General features: G+C 45.3%; 1 protein-coding gene across 8 annotated transcripts in view; it reads right to left on the minus strand.

The window, feature by feature from the left end:
- Positions 1 to 23,107, minus strand: part of LPP (LIM domain containing preferred translocation partner in lipoma) — a 730,287-nt gene that overhangs the window by 685,361 nt on the left and 21,819 nt on the right. The window contains exon 1 of one of the 8 annotated variants that reach the window (XM_053564328.1): positions 15,870 to 15,957. The exons of the other annotated variants lie outside the window; for them this stretch is intronic. The gene's annotated coding sequence lies outside the window, so the exon portion shown is untranslated. Of the gene's footprint in view, positions 1 to 15,869; positions 15,958 to 23,107 lie in introns of those variants that run through there. 8 annotated transcript variants of the gene reach the window in all.

Genomic DNA, 23,107 nt, shown 5'->3' on the forward strand with positions numbered 1-23,107 from the left:
GGTGGTGGGTTCAAACCTGGCCCCAGCCAAAAAAAAAAAAAAGATATACTTCTGTAATTCTTTGTAGTTTGACAAAGCTTTTTTTATTAACTAATTTTGTTTTATTTTGAAATTTGATAAATGACATAAAAAGTAACCTTTTTATTGAGGGTTATTTTGTCTACATGCCAGCAAAGTTTTATCTCAAATAGACATCATCAAACGCCACCTAGTAAAAGATCTAAGCTGCTTTTAAAGAGCATTAGATTATAGGTGTTTCAATATGTAATTTTCTTTTTTATTTTAGTCTTTAGACAAAGCTTTTTAAATGCTTAACATCAGATAGGACCAGGAGGCCCATTGTACACATTTTATAGTAAGTGGCTGTGCCTGTAGCCACGCACGAGCCTTTGACTCCAGAGCCTGGCACATTGCACTGTGCCTCTCGCCAGTGCTCCAGAAACCTCATAGGGGGGTGGACAGAGTAAATATTACCTGGAAAGTAATATCCGGGGAAGGCACTCTCTTCATGAGGGAGGGTGCAATTTAAATCCTGCCACAAAACGTACAGGGCTGACTCTGCAGCCTGCTCACCACGTGGCCCTAGACAAGTCACTTTCCTTCTCTGAACCAGTTTCTTCATCCAGAAATTGAGGAGTCTCAAATCACCACATGTATCTATGTACCCTATTCCCTGCCCAGAAAGACTTCAGAAATGAAGCCTTAGAGAGGAACACCAAATGAATACCCAACCTTGAGCTTCCCCCTCCCAACTCCAAAGTCCATCCTCCAGAAAGAAGGAAAAGGGACTGACCCAAATATCAAAAAGCCACCGTGACCCTACAGGGCAGCACCAGGAACTGGTTCAGCAGCCATCACCACAAAGACAAACAGGCCACTCCCCAAGAACAACTGCAGTCGTGGTCACAGTGCATGAACATTGTCAGCAAATTGCTGGTTTGACTGGCAATTTTTAATGAGCGCAAGATGCAAAAGCATTGATGGAGACAGCAGGTTCGCTCCCTACACGCCCACAGTCTGTGAGATCCACAGGGAAGGCACTCGGGATTCTCAGGATGTTCCCACCTCGCTTCAGTGTCTCTAAGAACTGCTGCTATTTGACCACAACGCCTCCCGGACGTGAGATAGCACTGTGTGGTAGGCCACTGAGCCCCATCTATTCTCTAAATGTCTGACTGCCACGACTCTCCCAAGGATCCTAAATCTGGCAAAACACAGATACCACCTCGTAGAACTCCAGTAAACATGATTTCTCTGCGGCATTCATTCATTCAAAAAGCATGACTTATGTCCATGTGGTACACAGCAATAAGATGAAGCTAGGCCAGTTGCAGTGGCTCACGCCTGTAATCCTAGCACCCTGGGAGGCAGAGCCAGGTGGATCGCCTAAGCTCAGGAGTTTGAGACCAGCCTGAGCAGAGATTACATAACTTACTCAAGGTCAGTCGGGTAATAACCAAGGGACAGACACAGGATCCAAATCCAAGTCTACAGCCTTCCACCTAAATCCAAAGCTCTTTGCACCTCAGCATCCTGCTTCCCGATACGTATGCCTAATGGAAAAAGGTATTTAACTGGAAGGGGAAAAATCAGCCTAGACATCATATGCTTGTACCTTGGGAGCTCTCTGGGCATCACAGGATGATAAGACCAATGTCATAAGCCCTGCCCTTCAGCACCATCAGCTCCTGTGGGTAAAATTAGCTCAGCTCTGCACCAGTGCCGCCTGGAGCCCCAAGGCAAAACTCACCCCAGGCTCAGCACAATCTTACCTGACCCTCATTCTCAAGAAGGGCCCCTCATGCACCTCATTAGGGCCTGAAATGACTCATTTTGCTCTCTCCTTCTCTGGCTGCTGAGGTCACCTGTCTGCTACCCAGAAAGGCAGCTCCGAAGGAAAAGTAAAGATGAAAATGCAAGTGGTGATTCTGTATCGTGTCCTCCAAGGCAGCTCACAAGGAAGAGGGGGAGATCTGCCTACCGCACTAGCTGTGTATGGGGCACGGAAGCTCTACTGAGTTACACAGCATAGCCCAGGAGCAAAGGCCCTACAGACAGTAGCACGCTGGGCTCCTGGGACTGCCCTAGATCAACTGCCTTGAGCCCCACAGAGCATAGTACAATGATGATGGCCACAAGGGTCTCAAGCACAGTACAATGATGATGGCCACAAGGGCCTATCTGCACATTTCCGCCCCAACACTGAATTGAAGGCCAACCTCAAATGTCTCCTTTCCTAAGATCCTCCCTTCTCCCATCTCTAACTGGTTAAAATTTATATAACAATTCCCACAATGTCTTACCTCTACCCTTGATTATGTGGCACTTATTCTTCAACAAGCATCTCTTTTGCACCTACTCTGGACTTGAGGACACAGATGAAAGAAGTAACCCTTGCCTCCCAAGAAATGCATCCCAGTTCAACAAATAGCCCAAAATGGAGGCAGTGCAGATGATGGGGGGAGGGTCAGGGGGTACTCCAAGCAGAGGTGGTGTCAGAACCCAGTCTTAAAGGTCCGTGGGAGCCACGCTGACAGGGTGGGCAGTGGTGCTCCAGGCAAGGCAACAGCATGTGTCACGCCATGGAAGCTTCAGAGGATCCCAGGTATCTTCCTGGGGCACAGTGTCACTCACAGATGAGCAAGATGAGGACAGAAAGAACCAGGAGCCAAATCACCCCCTGCATCTTTCAATCCCTATTCCTTAGTTCATGCAAAAGATTTTTGGATTTTACACTGAATGGGGAAATCATAGGAAGATTTTAAAAGCAAGGACATAACATGAACAGATTTGCATTTTTGGAATATCTTTCTGGAAGAACAGAGAATGGAATGGACGAGAGTACAAAGAGAAAAAGAAAGCCAGCTAAGAATTGTTAAAACACTCCAGGAGAGAGATGCTGAGGGCCTGCACTGTGCAGGGCTGGGCTGGGGGTGTTACCGTGGTGGAGCCAGTAAATCTGATGACAAGGAGATGCAAAGGTGGGCGTGGGGGAGGAGGAGGCATCCAGTGATGTCACTCGTCAAGGTGACAATACTAAAAGACACGTTGACTCTAAAGTAATTTTAAAATTTCCAGTTAGAATGTCCACAAGGCACCTACAAGCATGTGTCTGGAGCTCAGGAGTTCCAGACCAGAGATAACCACCTTGGAGGCACGAACCAAAGCTCTGTGATACCTACATTTACGGGATATGAAGAAAAGAGCCAGCAAAGGAACAGCGAGGAAAGGCTGGAGAGGGAGAGAAAAATAAAGGAAGCCAAGAAAGAGAGAGTGGTCAACAGTAACAGGACCTCAGAGGCCAAAAAAGAACAGTGCAAAAAGGAAATGAATTTGGCCGCCGAAGTCCTGGGCAAGAACAGCTTCCATTAGACTAAAATGAGGTTAGAAGCCAAAAGAAGGTGAGGAGATGGAGACAAGAGGAAACAGAAAAGACAGAAGGGGGCTGGAACGCTCTCGGAGAAAAGCACGGTCTGCACAGACCTTCCTTCCCCTCCTGGACAATACGCTTCCACAGCAGTGCTGTCCAAGAGAAACACCACGCAAGCCACGGATGAAATTGTTAATTTCCTAGTGGCCACATTTTTGAAAACTAAGAGGAAACGAGGGAAATGAATGTTAATAATATATTTCATTTAACCCAATATATCCAAAATATTATGTCAAGAAGTAATTAACATAATAAAGCTTACGAATAAAATAGTTTACTTTTCTGCGTCCGAAGCCTTTGAAATCTGATATTTTATAATTACAGCACATCTCGGTTTGAACTAGCCACATTTTGAATCCTCCACTGCCACATGTCACTTTAATTTAACTTGAGTGAGTCATGGTTCAGCATGGTCGCTGGAAAGCTGTGTGGAGCTTTGTTTAATAATATGATGAAATAAATGGATAGATGGAGAAGGGAAGGATGGGTGGGTGCACTGGCGTTTCACTAAAAATTTAGTGACTTCTCAGTGGCTTCTTTCCCTCTATTAATAGTACTTCAAGTTTCCAGACTTGGGTTGTATTATAACTAGAGCCTTAGCATAACTTAATATCAATGGCTTCTAAATTTTCTCTCTCACTTCAAAAATCATAAATGTTGTCAGTCTCTGATTTTCTTGGGGAAAAACAACTCTGCCAAACACTAGTCAGAAAAACTACCCACTTGCACAGATCTCAAGCCACTTTACTTCTGAGTGAGCCTCAATTTTTCCCACCATAAAATGAGTATATAAGTGCAGCTCCACATATCTCATAGGCTCATGGTAAAACTCAAATGAAACAGCAAAAGTACTGCACAGAAGAAAAGGAGAAACCAGAAGCACCTTTCTATTGTAAGTACACACCACTGGAGCTTGTGAAGTACATTCCACTCATGTCTATATGCGTGCAAACCTACACAAAGACCTCTGCGTGGCTATGTTAGCATCAGTATTTTAACTTCCAACATCACTCTACTTTCCTTTACCCTTCAAAAACCACAGAAGTTGTGGTCACTCTTGATTTTCCTAGGGAAAAATAACTAGGTTCTCTCTGAGTCATCACATTGAGGTTGCAGAACTGGATAAAGCTGCCTGGGAAGTAGAGATGTCAAAGGGTTGGGCAGGACAGAGCGAGGCTGGTAGAAGGCTCACCTCTCTACAGAAGGGGCCCAGAAAGTGTCCTGTGGGGGACTGATATCACTTATAGCCTAACAGTGAAACTATTCCTCCACCCCAGACAACTTCTCAGAGCTGAGTGATAATAACAACTTGGTTCCATTCTGCTTTTGATTATGCATGATGCAAAGAAATATTTTGGAGATTAGAAAAGATGTGAAGTTGAAAAGATATGAAGTTCTAGCGGTCCAGCTATCAAGTGGAGAAGAAAAAAGTCTTAGTTTCTTTTACTGAGCAGAGTCACCAGCAACAGACTTAATTAAAAAGAAAAAAAAAAAAAAAAGGTCCTTCATTAGTCCATGGCTAACTGATGGAGAATGAAGGCTACTCAGAGAAGAGAAAGCTCCTCTGAGCACCTGCACCCTAACCGTATCGGGAAGAAACAGGAAGAAGAAGAGTGACACAGGCCGAAGGACATGGCGCCGGGACTCACCCACGGCACACAACACTGAATGGCAGAGCTGAGCTGAACAGAGTTCACATATTTTGCTGTCTCCCTTTATGTGACACCTGATTTTTTTTTGTTGTTGTTTGTTTGTAGAGACAGAGTCTCACTTTATGGCCCCCAGTAGAGTGCCGTGCCCTCACAAAGCTCACAGCAACCTCCAACTCCTGGGCTTAAGCGATTCTCTTGCCTCAGCCTCCCGAGTAGCCGGGACTACAAGCTGCCGCCACAATGCCCAGCAATTTTTTGGTTGCAGTTCAGCCGGGGCCGGGTTTGAACCCGCCACCCTCAGTATATGGGGCCGGCGCCCCACCAACTGAGCCACAGGCGCCGCCCGACACCTGATTTTTTAAAAGCCAAATAAGAAATTACCCACTGACTGGCCCAGCCAGGTAAAACTATGGATGCATAGACTATAGAGTATAAATCCAGGAAAATTTTTAAAAGATAAACTCAGCTGCAAGAGCCATTTAACCTAAACTCTATTCCACTAGCTAGAAAACAAACAAACAAACAAAAAATTCTTCCAATTGGCATTTCTTAGCCACACATTTGCAAGTTCTTAGGCAAAGCAGTCATCGCAAGCAGTCTCCACCACACCACACATGTGAACGTGACCTCCTCTAGTGCCTGACCACACACAGGACAAGTCAGACAAGTGGCCTCACCTGCCAGGTCTTTAAAAAAAAACGGAAAGCACTAATATACCAGGTAAAGGGCAGTGGAAGGTGGGACCCGTTTATAAAATTGAGTTGTTGTTTAACAAAACTTACATGGCAAATGTGCTATGCCACGTCTCCTCCCGCCTGACAAATATTAACTCATTTAACCTCTCCAACAACTTTCCAAAGTAGCGACCATTACCACTATTCCCATTTTGCAGATAAAGAAACTCAAGCATAGACAGAGCTAGACAGAGGCAGAGCTGGGCACTGAGTCCAGGCAGGCAAGCTTGAGTCTGTGCTCTTTACCTTTCTTCCCACTTGGTTTTGTTTTTCTGGTTTTTCTTGTTGGGGGAAGGGGGATACCAGAACACTGACGTACTAAAGTACAGTAAGAAATACAAAGGACACGTAAGCTGACACACTACCCTCATCATGGTCAGCACATCCTCTCCCTACAGTCAACCTACGCAACAGGCCGAATCTTAATCAGGGAACCATGTTATTGATTGACTTGGAGAAAGTCCTGTCACAAGACCTGAAATACACAGTGGCCATGTGATTAGCCGATTCTCTCTGTCACCATCAGGGGGTTGTTTCCTGAGAGTAAAAGTAAGTCAAAGGCTGTGGGCAGCCAAGAGAGGCTGACAGAAACATCACATCCCCAAGAAAGAATGGTCTTACTAAAGGCACTGGAGAGCACTGCTTCTGAGCCCCCTCTCCCCTAGTGCTGCCAAAGCCTGGAGCAAGTGTGCAGAAGGGGGTACTTATTCCACCAGTGTTTGTGGCAAGTTACATCTCTATGCAAGAAAAGGACACCGCCCCTCATGGGTGTCACTGCAAAGTCATGAGCTAGAGAGATGACACTGAACCTTCAGGGTTTGTAGTCAGACAACCTGGGCTCAAACTCTGTTCCTGCCATCGTGTGACTTTGTGCCAAACACTTTCACATACTGAGTTCTGATTTCTTAACCTGTAAAATGAGTGAGGGATAAAAGTTCCTACCTCGGGTGTACTGGCAGATCAGAGATGATGTGTGCCAACTGACACCTGGCACAGGGCAGCTATTATTTAAAATAAGAACAAAAATGGCCTGCCTCTTTTCCCAGGATCTTTTCTCTATCCTTTGGGAGGGACAAAATGGCCATGCTGCTTTTCCTCCATACTTCTCTACTTTGTTAATCTCCCAAACACCTGAGCACAAAATCCCCTAAGCCCCAAGTCCTCAACTGTCCAGTCAAGTCCCATGCTTTTTCACACACTGCTGCTCTGGCCAATGAACTCCCTTCTTCCTAGAAAGTTCTTTACAGAACTCCTATTCATCTTACAAAACCCAATTCAAACATCACCAACCCCATGAAGCCTTTGCAGTCATTACCTTCTCTGTAGCTGTGAGCACATCAAGTATTACACTGAAGATGGTATAAGGTAGTCATAGGACCACATGCAGACCGACATTCACCGGTACACACGGACACAGCAACACGAGTTGCTGAAATATTTAAATGGTTCCTCTCCCATCATTAAGCAGCTTCAGTTTTGAGGCTCTCAAGTGTCCTAACACCATCCCAATTTTCCTGGTCCCTCTTGTAGACCCCCTGTACCTCTCCAGCCACAAAAAGGGTCCCTCTGTAAAAGCAGGTGCTCCTTCATTAAGGGTGTCGTACATTTAAATATCGTCTGTCTATGTAGATAACTCACCTACTAAACTAAATATTGATGTATATACCTTTGGGAATAGGACAGACATTCACTACCAGGAAGGGTGCTCCTGAAGATCAGAAGCACACGACTTCCCAACAACCAGAACTCTCAGCACACGGAGAGCTCACAGCAACTGCTGAAATGATCTGTGTCTCCCGCACCTTCCCTTCCGCAGCCTGGCACATAGTAAGCCTTCGGCGAGTGTTTTCTCACCAATGACCTGACTGCCCTGTCGGGTCAAACCGTGAGAACAGACCTGATGTGATTCCCAGCTCCCCTGGTGACACAAGCCATCTCCCAGACTACCGGCTGCTGCCATCCAGTCCATCCTCGCCCCCTTTCAGCGGCATGACCTAAAGCCAGCTCTCAGCTCCACACCATTAATGGCCCTCTGATGCCCACAAATCAAATCCAAACTCTCCGGAGACTGGCAAAGGGGCCCTCATTCTAGAAATAAGGATACAACCAAAGAAACCTTCGTTTCTTCAAACCTAAGCCACGCAAAAGGCAGTAAACAAACAAAAGAAAGTATCCCTTTAAAAGTTCAACAAAGCTATTAAAACCAGCTTCTTGTATTTGTATAGCCAACTGAGGTTTTACAAATGGTTGCCTATCAAACTGATTCATCTTCCTCCATCACCCAGTGAAGCAAGAAGGACATATTAACAATGATGGGGGGGGACTTGCCCAAGTCACATAGTTGCTCCCTATTTTTGACTGGGGCTACCCTCTAACCTCAAGAATCTCAATCTGGAGCTGTTTGGTTTCCTTGGATCAGCAGAGGCTGGGATGGAATGAGTACAAAATGGTGTCACGCCCCGTCTCCTAACACTGCCACATTGCCCTGCTGCAGTGCCCTCTCTGAAATGCGTATCTGTTGGCTTGTCGTGGTCTGTCTTGCCGTGGACTTTGCCCATCTCCTTCAGCACTAGATCCAGCAGCTAGAACAGAGCACGGTGCGGTGGGACTGCGGAAAGAAGCGATTTGAGGTCAGAGCTAATACTGACTCCTCCCCACTCAGTCACCAGCAGTCTAATCTCAGACAAGTAACCAAACCTCTCTAAGCCTCAGTCTCACCCTTAAAATCCAAAGAACCACACCTACCTCCCAGTGAGTCTGGGAGGGGTAAAAGAGTATTAGCCAGTGCTGCATAGAAGCTAAGCTCTCAATACTTGCCTGCTTCTACCGTGCCCAGCTGGGCATTCGTCACTGCCCACCCCCCACAGCTCCTTCTTCTGCCAATCACCCCTCCTTGCCTGCACACCCAGGGCCACAAATACACCCTTCTCCACCACTAAGTGCCCTTCTCCACCACCAAGTGTCAACCCCTCCTGCAGATCCTTCTAACGCAGATGTCTACAAAGGGGTTCCTGGCAGAGCTCACAGCTGGAGCCAAATACATTTTCATGTCTGCCAACCTTTGACCTACTTCCCAGCCAGACCAAAGCAGGTGATACCAGTACTGATTCACTGAGGCCCCTTTTATTTTTTTCAAGTAATCTTGGACACGGGACATAACCCAGAATCATGAGGCCATGAAACTCAGACCACAAGGATCTATAAAGCCCAGCCCATCAGATCCAACCCTCTTATATTATAGAATATTTGTTCCAGAGAATGGAGGTGCCTCAGGCAAAAACTAAACCTCCAAACTCCCCAAAGATTAGAAACAACAGCCTGGGCCCAATTACTTTCTGAGACAGGGCCATGGCCTGCCTACCATTTTTCCTCATCTCAGAAATTGTTGCTTATGGCTCAGAAATTAAATTCTTCCTGATACCATTATAGGCAAATATTTTCTCTTCATCATTAGGTGTTCTGCCTCTCTATATATGATGAAAAGTTACTCTAATTTCCATCCCTATAAAGTATAGTTTATATACCAAGAAATAAATTTGCAAACATTTTAAATTATAAGTGATGGTATCAGAAGAGAGCAATGGGCTAGAAGCAGGGAGGTGTGGAATCTACACTTGGTTCTGCCATTAACTACTCATGTGAGCTTGAGTGAGTCTCTTCCCACCCGGGCCCCTATTTTTCACCTTAAAATGGGACTACTGGGCCATACTGTGATATTCCAAATCTACACATCTCATCATCACTCAATACAATCTTCACCAGCTATCCAAAATAACTACACTGTGTGTCATTAAGCTCAGGATTTCTCCATAGTGCCACGGTATATATCCTTTAATGTGTGATCAGTGTTCATCAATTAATTGTTAAGCTTTTCAAAGATAAGAGTAAGTGTTCATCAATTAATTGGTAAGCTTTTCAAAGATAAGAGTACCATTTTTGTGTAATTACCTCGCGCACACTTCACAGGTAACCATAGAGTGAACATGGCCAGATGGACATATAAAATACATTTCATTACCATAAAGTAACGCAATATGGTAGAATGACAATAAAACAAGAAGATAGCCTTTTCAAAATATCAAAACATAAGCCCCTAGGACTACAGATGTCTTCACAGCAGGCCATTCATTCTAATAAACTGACATTCCTCAGATTTCTTCCTGACACACCACACGTAGAGGCAGTTGAAGATACTGTAGAATATTCTCAATACTTTCTTGATTTTTAATAATAAATCTGATTTTTCTAAAAGTCCCTGAGAAAAAAATTCCAGTGACTGGGCGGTGCCTGTGGCTCAGTCGGTAAGGCGCCGGCCCCATATACCGAGGGTGACGGGTTCAAACCCAGCCCCGGCCAAACTGCAACCGAAAAATAGCCGGGTGTTGTGGCGGGCACCTGTAGTCCCAGCTACTCGGGAGGCTGAGGCAAGAGAATCGCTTAAGCCCGGGAGTTGGAGGTTGCTGTGAGCTGTGTGAGGCCACGGCACTCTACCGAGGGCCATAAAGTAAGACTCTGTTTTCTACAAAAAAAAAAAAATTCCAGTGACTAAGTGGGGGGATCCAGTTGGAGATGACCATGTTGAATAATACTTGGCTGACAAATACTACACAAAGTTTTTAAGGAATAAGAGCAGTGCAGGCCTAAGTCAGAGAGCTGACTTAGGAGGACTTAAGTGGGTCAAGACTTAGCTTGACCCCAGAGGACTCCTTTGAAGTGGTGACACTCACTAGGCAGTACCAGGTTTGCAACAATCACAATATGTAGTCCTAAAACTGCCAAGAAAACTGTGCTTATCTAGAGGTGGTATTCGTCTCTCAATTTCTGCTGTTCCTTTCCAAAAAAACTTTTTTTTAAAGTTTTTAATAAGAACGATCAGGTGATCTCTACTAAAAGCCAACATAAGTGCAGTCATTAAAATATGTCCTCAAGGATGATGACATAAGCTTTCCAGTTTTTCCCCTACTAAGAACTCATATAAATTAATGAAAAAAAAGCTTTGTACATGGAAGTGTTATTTTTAAGAGGAGATAAATGGTGACAACTCATACCCAACAATATGTAAATGGCTAAATTTAAAACATGGTGCATCCATTCAGGGAAATAACAGAGGGGGCATTAAATATATGGAAATTATAAAATAATCTGGAATGTTTATGAATATTCAGTAGAGAAAAAACAAAGACTGAACACCACTCCTAGTAAGTAGTTTTAAATTGGTGAATAATATTCTAATGCTATCTCTGCTTTTGAAAAATAACAATGACTGCCAGCTAATGACACGACCCAGGAGGTCCAGAAGGACTCCCCATAAAAGCCAGAAAACATTTGAAGCTATGATAAAGACACAGGGAAGTTTAAATAAAAAAGGCAATCAGGAACTTCAGGGTGGAGGAACAAAAGGCTTCCTAAGAAATGGCCCAAATAGGGCAGCGCCTGTGGCTCAAGGAGTAGGGCGCTGGTCCCATATGCCGGAGGTGGCGGGTTCAAACCCAGCCCCGGCCAAAAACCACAAAAAAAAAAAAAAAAGAAATGGCCCAAATATGGAGAAACTAGTCAAAATAAGAGGAAAAAGTTAATGGAATTTGAAGCAGCAGCAGAAGAGACTCCAAGCAGACAAGAGAAAAATAGTTAGAAAGACAGAAGGCACAGGGATATGGCAGCAAATGCTTAATTTTCTTCTCCCAGCAAAAGTAATATAACCTCAAACTCCAAGTAAATAAAAAGAAATAATATGCAGGAAGCTTATTTATTTATTATTTATTATACAAATAAAACATACAAAAACCAGAGACTATTATGAACAACTAGGAAAAAGAAAGCTCTATTAGCTTTTAATACTTAGGGCAAGTTCAGTCTCTTGTGAGTAGCTTAAAGGTGGTGACCTCAGAACCCCAGAAAAGGAAATGAAACCACAGCACCTGACTTAGCCCTGTACCGAGCCCCGTATTGAGCAATATTTACCTAGAAATCCCAGTGTAAATGTTATTGTTTTTTTTTTTCACCATTTACAACCAAACCACAGACAGATCACAGAAGACTCAGCTACGGTCACAAAACTACTTACATGTCTACATATGCACAAATCCATCGTAAATCTTGGAGCCTTGAAGGGTAACCTGAAACATTACTGACAAACTGCAGGGTAGACGTGGAGCAGAAAGGGGACGGAAACTCTAACAATCTTACAAAATGGTGGGTGAAGTGAAACTGTCTAAAGGTGAAATGGTAAGAAATTGAGATTATACATACTATACAAACTTATAAAGAAAAGTAACAAAGAAAATAAAAGCAGTGCTGTAACTGTCAAAAATTGGGAAGGAGGCCCCAGATGCTGTGGCTGAAGTCTGTAATCCCAGAGCTTTGGGAGGCCAAGAAGGAAGGAAGCTGTGAGGCCAGGGGGTTGAGAACAGCCTGGGTAACCTAGTGAGACCCCATCTATCCAAAGGAGTAAACAAAAACTAGCCAGGCACAGTGGCACACACACCTGCAGTCCCAGCTACTCAGGAGGCTGAATAGGATATTGCTTGAGTCCAGGACTTTGAGGTTATCATGAGCTATTATCAGGCCTCTGCCCTCCAGCCTGGCCAACACAGCAAGATCCTGTCTCTAAAAATCAATCAATTAATTAATTAGATAATTAATTAATTAATTTTTAAAAAACAAAACCAGGAAGGAGGCTGAGAAGTATCAACAAGGTATAAACAAGCAAGTTATTGCCTCATAAAAGAAAGCCAATAGGCATATCTACAACTAGTTACTGGAAAAAGACAGGCGCCCATTAAATACAGATAGGATAGTAGCCACTAGAATTAAACACAAAAAAATGGTCACAGGTTGAGAATGGAATTGGGATGAAAACAATGAAATCAGAAATTCTGCGCTACAGCATTATAAGCATGTTTTGTTTTGGGGTTTTTCTTGTTAGTTTTGTTTTTTATTTTTTGAAATAGAGTCTTGCTCTCTTGCCCTGGTGGCATCATCACAGCTCACAGCAACCTCAGTCTATGGGCTCAAGTGATCCTCTTGTCTCCTCCACTCCAGTACCTGGGACTACGGGTGCCAGCTATCACGCCCGCCTAATTTTTCTATTTTTAGTATCGCTGTTGCTCAGACTGGTCCTGAATTTCTGAGGTCAAGGGATCCTCCTGCTTCCCAAAAGTATTAGGATTACAGGTGTGAGCCACCATGGCCAGCCTGAATTATTTTAGTTTTACTATGAGCATGTATTGAAGCACTTTCTTAAAACTAAAAGAAAACAAATTAAGAAAAAATTACTTCAAGCTAAAAAGGAATAACTACAAATAGCATGACTCAGAGGTCACAAAAATCAAATGTGAAGGGGCTTTTTTGGAAAAACTATTACAAAATGTCACTCTTCCAGAGATCACTAAATGCATACAGAGGTCTCCTATAAAGACACCTAACCCTCTCTTCAGAACTTCCCTTTTCCCCTTCCATCCCCACGCTCTGTAACTCTCTCCTAACATCATCCTATAAAATTCTGAACACTCTGTGCCCTTCAAGTCTCTTTGCTGGCTCCAAAATAAAAAGTTGTCCCTTACGAAAACTTGAAAATGTAAAGAATCCCTGAGGAAACCCCAAAATCAACAGACAGCTGAGACTGTGCAGTGCCGTGGCCCAGAAGCATACCAAGGCCTGGGGGTTGGAGCTAAATTTAGCAACTTCTGGGCAGACAACAAGGATGCCTGTTCCCTGGAAAGGAGGTAATTAAAGGAGGCAGGTTTAGGCCTGAGGTGCTAAGTCTCAAGGAACTGTGGCTCCAGGCAATCCCGAACTGCACCCTGAGTGAGGAAATAGGAACCCACAGGCCTGACATGCCATTTCTGAACCACCTTTTCTTCCCTCAGATTTCTCAAACCAGTGACTCCCACTCTTTTCCAGTCATTTAAGACCCACTTACCCCGCACACACTGTGCCAAGCATGGTGCTCAGTGCTATAGAGATGAGCAGGGGGCCGACAGGTGAGATGGCTGTAAATAGAACCAGGACACAACGCTGGAGAAATGAGCCACTAGAGGACAGAGGGGAGGCCCCTGCCCACTGAGGTATCAGGGGACAGGAGAGCATTCCAAAAACCACGCAGAAGCTTGATTTGAACAAACAAATGATTTAAACAAGTGAACAAAAGGTGGCTTTCTGGAAGGTGGAAATTACATAAGCAAGGCACAAAGTCAGCAAACTGTCAGGCATATAAGGAAAAAAGAGCGTTATCCATTGATGGAATAAAGACGGGTAAAGAAAATTAAGGTCCGTGGCTCGCATCTACTGAGCGCCTTCCACGTGCCAACACAGACTCCTGATGGAGCAGTGATTTTCAACCGGTGTGCCATGAGAGGATCTTAGGTGTGCCATGAAAATTTTTAAAGATCATTAATTAAATTATTTTCAAAAGGAGTTCACAGCACGGTAAGTATATTCTCTTTTTTACTCTTTTATTTTTTAATCAACATAATTTAAGTGTGCCACAGAAGTTTACCTACAGGTTCAAGTGTGCTGTGAGATAAAAAAGGTTGAGAAACACTGTCTGTGATAGACATTCTCTCCATCCCTGCGGCCTGTGCCCAGCAGGGTAAGAATATTTTACCCCCTTTTTACAAATGAATAATCTGCAACTCAGGGAGGAGAAACAACTTTCTAAAGGTCACAGAGCTATAGAATAACAGAGCACGAATTCAAAACCAGGCCACTGTGGCTCTAAGACTCAAGGCCTAGCTCCCTCAACCATCAAAACGAGCGGGAAGGAAGGCATCTCTGCAAACAGAGCTAAGACAGGAGGCCCGTGACCGTGTACAAACATTCCTTTGTGCAAAAATTTCACACCACAACCGTGTCTGTGTTGAATCACTCTCTCACAATGTTCAACACCTCAGCTGTCACCATCTTGCATTTAGAGCCTTGCAACACCTGGGTAGTGACACTGTGTTCACCTTTACCAACGTGTGGCCCCCTTCCTGGTAAGCCCTGCCCGGCCTCTCTTTCAGCCTGGCTCCTACTCACCCTCAGTGAGGTGAGGCTCTGGTTGGCTCTGCTCGGCGGCCTCCAGCCACAATGGCCTCACCGCAATTGCTCACTGAGTTAGAGAAGGCGCCACTCTGCAAAAATGGTCTAACAGAGCCCCACTGACTTTAGGCACAAGATCGGCTTTTCCTACCTCAAGGAGACCCAAACAAGCCTTCAAAACACAGTTCAAGTCCAATATTAAAAAAAAAAAAAAAAAAATTCCTGCATCAGCACCAGTATCTCAGTGGGTGCCACACACATACACCAGGGCTGACGAGCTCAAACCTGGCCCAGGCCTGCTAAACAACAACGACAACTATAACAAAAAAATAGCTCGACATTGTGGCAGGCGCCTGTAGTCCTGCCACAATGGATGAGGCAAAAAGAATCACTTAAGGAAGGATGAGGCAAAAGAATCACTTAAGCCAGAGAGCTTGAGGTTGCTGTGAGCTGTGACACCACAGCACTCTACCTCAAAAAAAAAAAAAAATTTTTTTTCCTGTTCATTGAATTCATCCCTCTTGTAAGCTCCCAAACCACCCATTCTCCCTGATAGAGAGAGAATAGTTTATTCTCTCAATCTTTCAATAAGAGCATGTCGTCCCTCCCTGGTGGTCAAGTTCTTTCATCTGGGGCACCCTTAAAGCCAAATACTGCACGGCACATGAGACACATGGACAAGCTTCAGCAGAGGTGTCCTAGGGCTGACGGGGGGCAGGGCAGAATCACAGCAGGGGTGTCCTGGGGCTGACGGGGACCATGCAGGGGACCGTGCAGAATCAAATACTTCAACACCTCACCAGTGCCCCAACAGACATTGTGTTGCTCTACTGGATCCTCTGATTAGATCGTCAACATCTTGGCATCCCTGATGAGGTGGAATCCCCGGGGAACTGGAATGCCCAGTCAAGTCTCTGACCTGACAACCTCCCACAGAGGGGGACCACCATCTCTGCCCCAACACCTCCTCTGAGCACCAGATCTCCCACCACCTGATGCTGTCCATCAGTCTTTTTCTGTTTTTCGTCTTACCATGTGTCCTTCTGTACATACTGAGTTCAAGCTATTTCCATGGGCTTTTGGTGAAACCCCAAGGAGTAGCAGGTGAGAAGGGATGAGCACAGAACCAGCTGGAAAAGCAGCAGAGCATGGCAATGAAGGTCATGGACTTTGAGATCAAGCAGAACTGGGTCGGCATCTCAGCTTGCCCCTTGGGGAGAGTCAGCACACCTCACAGCCCCTCTCACAGCCCTTACAGGATTACAGGAATGATGCAGGCAGAGTGCCCGGCACAGTGAGCACTCGGTAAACGGCAGCTATCATGGCAATTAGTTCTATTCCTGTTTTCTATTCTGGTTTTCCACGTAATCAGAGTGCCAATCACACCCTTGGTCTCTGTATGACGTCTGTAAGCCTTCCATAGGATGTCTTTGCAAAGCCTCAGCCCATGTCCCATTCTGTTTGTTACTGGCTGGGCACAACCAGAAGCAGGAGGTTGGCTGGGGTTCCCATTAAAATTCCTGATGTTGAGGTGGCAGTGAAAAAAACAGCGAGGACACAGCTCCTTCTGCTCCTACCCGTGAGTGCGCTGCTGTCCGCGACTCTGCGAAGGCGGAGGGGGACGCCAATCCCCACAGAGCTGTCAACATTGCGCAAGCCTCTCCACTCACAGCCCCAAAAAGGAAGGCAAAACTGGAGAGAGAAACGGAGGGACGCACCATGACACTGTGTGTGTTTCCTGCACCCTGGCTGCTAGGTCACCGGCAGCACTGTGACGTGTCAGGTTCTGTGTTCTGAAGGGTTCCACTCTTCACCTGGTTCTACTCCCGACTCAACTCTGCAGGTTGGCAAGCTGCACGGGCGCTGTGACGTGTGTCCCTAGGCACACAGATCTCTAGTCCTGGCTGTATGATTAAAATCTAAGTGACCTTGGGAGGCTCACTGATTTCTTCGGGCCTCATTTTCCTCACCTGTACACTAAGATACTGGCCAAAGATTGCTGGTTCTTTAATCAGCAATTCCTAACAGAAAGACTAAGGGAAATTTTTTCTAAGCACTCAAAACCTAGAATTGCTTCTCAGTGATTCTTACTCAGGACCAATTTGGGGGCTGGGCACACATACTTTTTTAAATTCTTTAGCTGGTTAAGCATCACTGAACTGAAAGCTCCCTACATCCCCTTCAACCAAGACTGTCACACCTCACTTGAAAAATGTATGCAAAGAGCTTGGCAAAGGCCTTACACATGGCAGGTGTAATTAAATGCATGTTCCTTGTACTGTCCCATGCACCCCCAGCCACACAGGTTTGATGGGCAAACCGCTGACAACCCACAGTCTGTTCTCAGGAGGTTCCTACCAATGGAAAGAATAAGGTCAGAACAAATGCAAACCTGTAACCTAGTTGCTTATACCCTCACATTAACTTGAAATAAAAATATTACTATATATATTATATATAATATATATGTGTGTGTGTATATATATATATATATATATAAAGAATGAGGTCAGGATTCCTGTAAATAGCGTATGACAAATGAAGCAGAGAAGACCTCCAGAGTGATGTTTCTCAAACTTTCACGAGCATACAAATCACTTTAGGAAGGTATTTGGATGCAGATTCTGAAGTGAAAATGAGATTCTGCACTTTTAACAAGTCCTCAGCAATACTGAGGCTGCTGTGAAGCAGGGCTCTGAGCATAGGCACGTTGAAGGGGTGAACCTGCACCCTCAGGCTACCTTTCCAAACAAATTTGCTGAGCATCTACTTCGTACCACTCAGGAAATGTACTGAAGCTGGAAAGACAGACATGAGTAAGACAAGAAAAAGAGAAATCTCAGCAATTACTCACAGCAAAACATGCTTTACATTCTGTATCAGAAACAGGGCCAAGGTGCCGCGGGCATGCCAGAGAGAAGCCCTGAATTATACTGTTTGGGCAGCATAAAACAGAAAACCAGGAGGAAGGATGATGAGGTAGCTAAGTTGTGGGAGAGAACAATTATGAATTACAAAATACTAATAGTATATATAGAACCACCCCACTGTAGAGGTTAAGAGCAGGTCGGAAAAGTGTATTTGTATAACCTACTACCCAGGAATAATTTTTTTTTTTTTTACACCCAGGAATAATTTTTACACTGTTAAAAGAATCTTGAAGAATAAGGAGGAGGAGGGGAAGGAGGAGGAAGGGGGTAAAGAAGAAGGAAGGAGAAAAAAGAGAAGAAATTGGTAGAGTAGTGGCAGAGACAGTGGCCTGCAAAGCCTACAACATTTACTATCTTTATGGAAGATGCTTATCAACCCCTGGGGCAGAAAGACAGAGGACACACAGATATAGTTACACCTGAAACTTCACCTTGGTCCTTGCATGTGGTTCCAGGTGGTTTCCATTTTTGTCTTTGTGCCTATCTTTCTCCAGTGACTCCATTAGTTTCAAAGTTAGGATGAGAAAAGTTCTTGTCCTTTAGGGAAGCAATTTCACATCCTAATAATCCACCTTGGGAAATAATCACAAGTGCAGGTAAAAAATTTTGTAAAAAGCGTGTTTATCACGGTCCTATTTACAATGATGGAAAATGAGAATGATGGGATATTTGTAAGAGGAGATAATAAGCAACCATTAAAAATTAAACATACGAAGAAGTCTTAATGCTACGAGAAGCTGCTCATGTCCTATTATTTGATAAAATGAAAGGGTAGAAAACTACGTAGGCAGTTAAGATTTCAAGTTATTAAAATGCAAACACACAAAAAATATAAAAAGGAACTACTAAAGAAAGAATATTAAAAATGAACAGTGCTTATGTCTAAAGAGTGAACTTATCACCAATTCTCATGGTCTTCTTTACATGTATTCTTCTATGTTTTTGAAATTGTTTATTATGAATATATACTACTCAGAACAGAAAAAAATACCACAAATAATAAAATTTGGTTTTGTTTTTGCCTTTAATTCTTCCTAAGGAAAGAAGAGAAGGTTCAAAAAGGAGGAGAGCCCTGAGCCATACGTAGGAATACACAGACGTTCACCAGACAGAAATAAAGAGGGAAGGGCCCTGGGGCCATCAGGGACACCTGTGCTGGGACACTCAGGCCACAAGACAGTGTGACCAGTAACGCACTTGGGTAGCAAAAGCACAGAGTCTGACTGGCAGAGAACAGTGGAGAAAATCCCAGAACCCGAGGCAAGGTGAGGTGGTGGCAAGGCCAAGGTGCGCAGCCCGAAGGACTTTAGCCAAGATGTAGAGTAGGAAGGCAGGGGCCATCTGGGGACCTGAAGGGGAGATGCTTTCACAGACGCCCTTAATAGAAGCTGAGTGGGGAAGCGCAGAAGCCTGCAGAGGGCTGAGTAGAAAGAAAAGTGATCATTAAGTGTCTTCTACTCATTTCCACTCAAAAAATGGTTCTCCTTAATTTTCTGCTAACAAGGATGAGCATATATTTGTGTCTGGAAATAAAATGAATTAGTAAATCAAATCAACACATTCTTATTGTCCAAGCGTCACTAACAAGCAATTCTGACTTCCTCCTCAAAGGAGACCCAGCCAACCCTCTATGTTGCTTTACAAGTACAGATGCCAAGCAAAGGACAGCAAGGTGCCACTCAGAGGAGGAGGAGGGAGACAAAGAGAAGCTTACTCTGGGAAGGGGAAATGCTGAACAGCAACTAGTGGTGTCAGCGACTCTAGACAGGGCCAGGACGGTCATCTCCCAGCCCGATGGCACGATCTCTGAGGCTACAGAGAGGCTGCACTGAGGCCCGCTCCAAGGCTGGATTCCTGGCAGGCTAAGACATGGGGTTCTAGTAAACTAGAAGGAATGCTGCTGGCAGGAGACAAACCTCTCCAGAGGGCTTTAAATGGAAATATGAGAGCAAGAGAGGGAACTGTAAGTGCAAAAGAACATACTGGGCAAACGAGTGTGCCGCAGATGTGGGCACCCAGGAGGGGAGGCGGGCCTGAGTCACAGGCAGCCAGGAGAAACAGCGGCAGACAGCCTGGCAGTGCAGGTGGCAATGGGGGTACAGCAGGGAATAACTGGAAAACTGAACACAGGAGCTGCGATGGGGGCCAGGGGAATGCAGGTCCCAGGCAGAGAAGCTCCACTATGGGAAGAGAAGGCAACACAGAAGGCCGCCGTGGAAGATACAAGGCACGGTCTTCAGGGCTGGTAAATTCAAAAGCCCGCGGGGGCCAGCACGCTTCCATGACTAATAAACAATGAGGAGGATTGTAGCCAGTCACCCCTACATGAATGGCTTTCAAAATCTCTCTCTCTGGCTTAACGTGTCTGCAGGTCCTCAGAGCCACCCATCTGCAATGCTGCAATGTCACCCATCCTGCTACTGGGAAACTTTCTCCACATTCTGTACACAGGCCGCCGCCCCAATTTATTTTGCATGTCTGTTTCCTATGCAGACCACGCCTCCTAGAGACTTCCACGGCCCAGGAGGAGTTTGTTCTCCTGTGTCCCCAGTCCTTGGAATGGCAGGTGGCAAATATCACGTCAACAAGTGTCCTTCCCTGCTGCATAAGTTGGCTGTGACTCTCCTTTTCCAAAAAGCAGAACATCTGATAGGTGCTCGCTTTGACTGACAAGCAGTATGACCCAAAGATAAGCGAGCCATTGAGATAAATGATTGCTAGGGGTTTAATTCCAAACAAGAAAGAGCAGTCTGATACTGTAGGCCAAAGACAAACATCGGGAGAATTGGAGGGTACTGAGCTATGATCTGAAGAAAGGGAGATTCCAAATCTTGGAAAAGCAGATAATACCCAGCAACCAGCAAGGAGCTTAGAGTAGTCCTTGGGCAAGAAGAAAAAGAGCCACAGGGAGAAAAGGGGCCAAAGCCTAACAGGCTCAGCAGTGAGGAGGGACCTGGGACTGCCAGAGGGAGAGGAGGAGAGGCCTGAGGACAGGGTGGGAGACGCAGCCCCCTGCAGGCATGTGGCGCCCTACAGGGCAGACAGACTTCCAGCTGCCTCACTTTGGGAAAAGGGCTGAACCCCTGAGGTGATAGGCTTTCTAGTGACACAGAGTCTAGAAACTCCCAAAGCCCCTTCAGAGCCCAGGAGCCCTATCTGAGTGAGCCCACAAGATCCTCACTCTGTCTGCACTTGGAACCCAAGGTGCTGCAGCGTCAGCTTCATCAGAGCTTCCAGGTCTACCCCTGCCAGAAGCCATATGGACAGGAAAAGAGAAGGTGCTCTGCGTCAGCCACCAGGACACACTTGTACACAGTCACATGCTCCCAGCATCCCTGTCCCACTTAGGCAGCGGCCGTCAGAGTCCTCCCTGAGAACGACCTCCCAAAGTCCTCCTGGCAGCTCCCTCTCTCCATCCCTCATTCCTCCCCAGCTCCTTGGTGCTGTGCTTTTCAGTGGTATCTCATGACCTTGAAGTGCCTTCCCAAAGACAAGTGCTCTAATCTTTAAACGGGCAAATAATATCAGTAGACTCGCCATCATCACTCTCCTTTCACAGATGAGGAAACTGAGGCTCATAAGAGACCTCATCGTCACTTTCCCTGAGACCCCCAACCTCTAGCCAGACCTCTTCCAACTCGCAAATCAATCATGAAAGACTATAGCAATCACATCCACTACCTTTCTAATCCTGCCTCTTTGCAGCTAAATAACCCCACAAGTCAAGGTGCCCAGGTCAATCCTGATTCAGATCGTAATACTGTCTGCCACACTCCTTGCTGATCTAGGAAGCAGAACCACAAATGTGCCTCAAGGCCCCAGTCCAAATCCTATGTCACCATCACCCTGGCCAGACTCCCCAGCTCTGCTCCAAGGCTGATTCCCACCTCTCTTTAATAAGCTTTCTCTCCCAGACCTGGAGGCTCACTGGACTGGGGCCCATGGAATGTGGATATCCATCCTGGATTGTGGGCAAGCCCTCTCTAGGCTGGCCCATCCACAGGCCTGCTATCCTTCAGACACCCAGACTTGAGCAGGTCAGCTCTTTCTACTGCACCTTCTCCTCAGGCAGATTCATTCCCTATCAAATGGAAACTTGACTTGGTGAGCAGATCTCCACCTCTTCCCAATTTCCATCCTTCCCCTCGCTCACTACCACTCTCCTATTGCTTGGGCCAACTCTACCCACTTCAAATTACAGCTCAGTGAAGCAGGTGACCTGGTCAAGACCACACAGCTAAGAAGTAGCAAAGCTGTGGCTTGAACCCAGCCTCCTAATTCCAAGCCTTGCATTTGTTCCCCTAAATCCCAGTTCTCTCTCTCTATCACAAACCTCAAGGAGCTAGCTGTGCATGCAGAGTGGGGACCACTTCACACTCCCTTTAGTACTCATCATAGCAGGAGCTCACACCCATGGTGTGTGCACCAAGGGGTAGGTATGCATTCAGTACCTTCCTTCAGCCCTGGGAAGTGTGAACATCTTTGGAGTTCAGATAAAAAAAAAAAAAATGAAAGTAATTCTTCACCCTAGTTGAAGTCTATGCTTTTAGACTACCACAGTGCTATACTACCTCTAGTCTAAATGCAATTGCAACCACACAGCAATAGTCAATAAATGTGGGTTAACTGAAAAAAAAAAAAAAAAAAAAAAAACAATTAGTTAAAGAGGGCCAGATGGAAATCTCTGAAAAATAAGTTTGTAACCAGATCAAGCAAAGCTGGTAAAAACCCAGCAATCACTCTGAGATGAAACTAAAAATAGCATTGTTCCAGTGGCAATGTGGAACGGGCCTGGAGTCAGACCGCCGGGTTTGACTCCAGCTGACCTACCAGGCTGTGTGACCCTAAGCAAGTCCTTTCCACCTATCTCCAAGTCTCATTTCCCCATCTTTAAATAACAAAACCGTAAAGAAAGAAATTCCACAAGTTGAACTATTGGAAGCACCTATGAGCTTCTGAGAAATGCAAACTCCTGGCCCCTGCCTGACCAGCTGCATCAGAATCTCGGGGATGGAGCCCAGCAAACCCTCCAAGACAATTCTGATGCTCCTTCAAGTTCAAGGACCACGAGACTAGATGATCTCTGTGATCTTCCCAGCCTCATCATTCTGAGAACCTATGCCACCTCAATTCAACATCATCCAACTCCTCCCAATTTCGCCACTCTGATTTCAATCTGGCATGAACTGAAGTCAGCAGGCTCTCTCGTCTGGTCATGTCTGACACTTCCTCCTGTGATTAATACAAAAGACCCACAGAAACAGACAGCACACCTCACTGCACTCCTTGTTTCCATTTACCGTCTCAGTAGTGCACAGGTGTCACTGTATTGTTTTTAAA

The sequence above is a fragment of the Nycticebus coucang genome, chromosome 16 (genome assembly GCF_027406575.1).
Source record: "Nycticebus coucang isolate mNycCou1 chromosome 16, mNycCou1.pri, whole genome shotgun sequence".
NCBI classification, from domain to species: domain Eukaryota; kingdom Metazoa; phylum Chordata; class Mammalia; order Primates; family Lorisidae; genus Nycticebus; species Nycticebus coucang.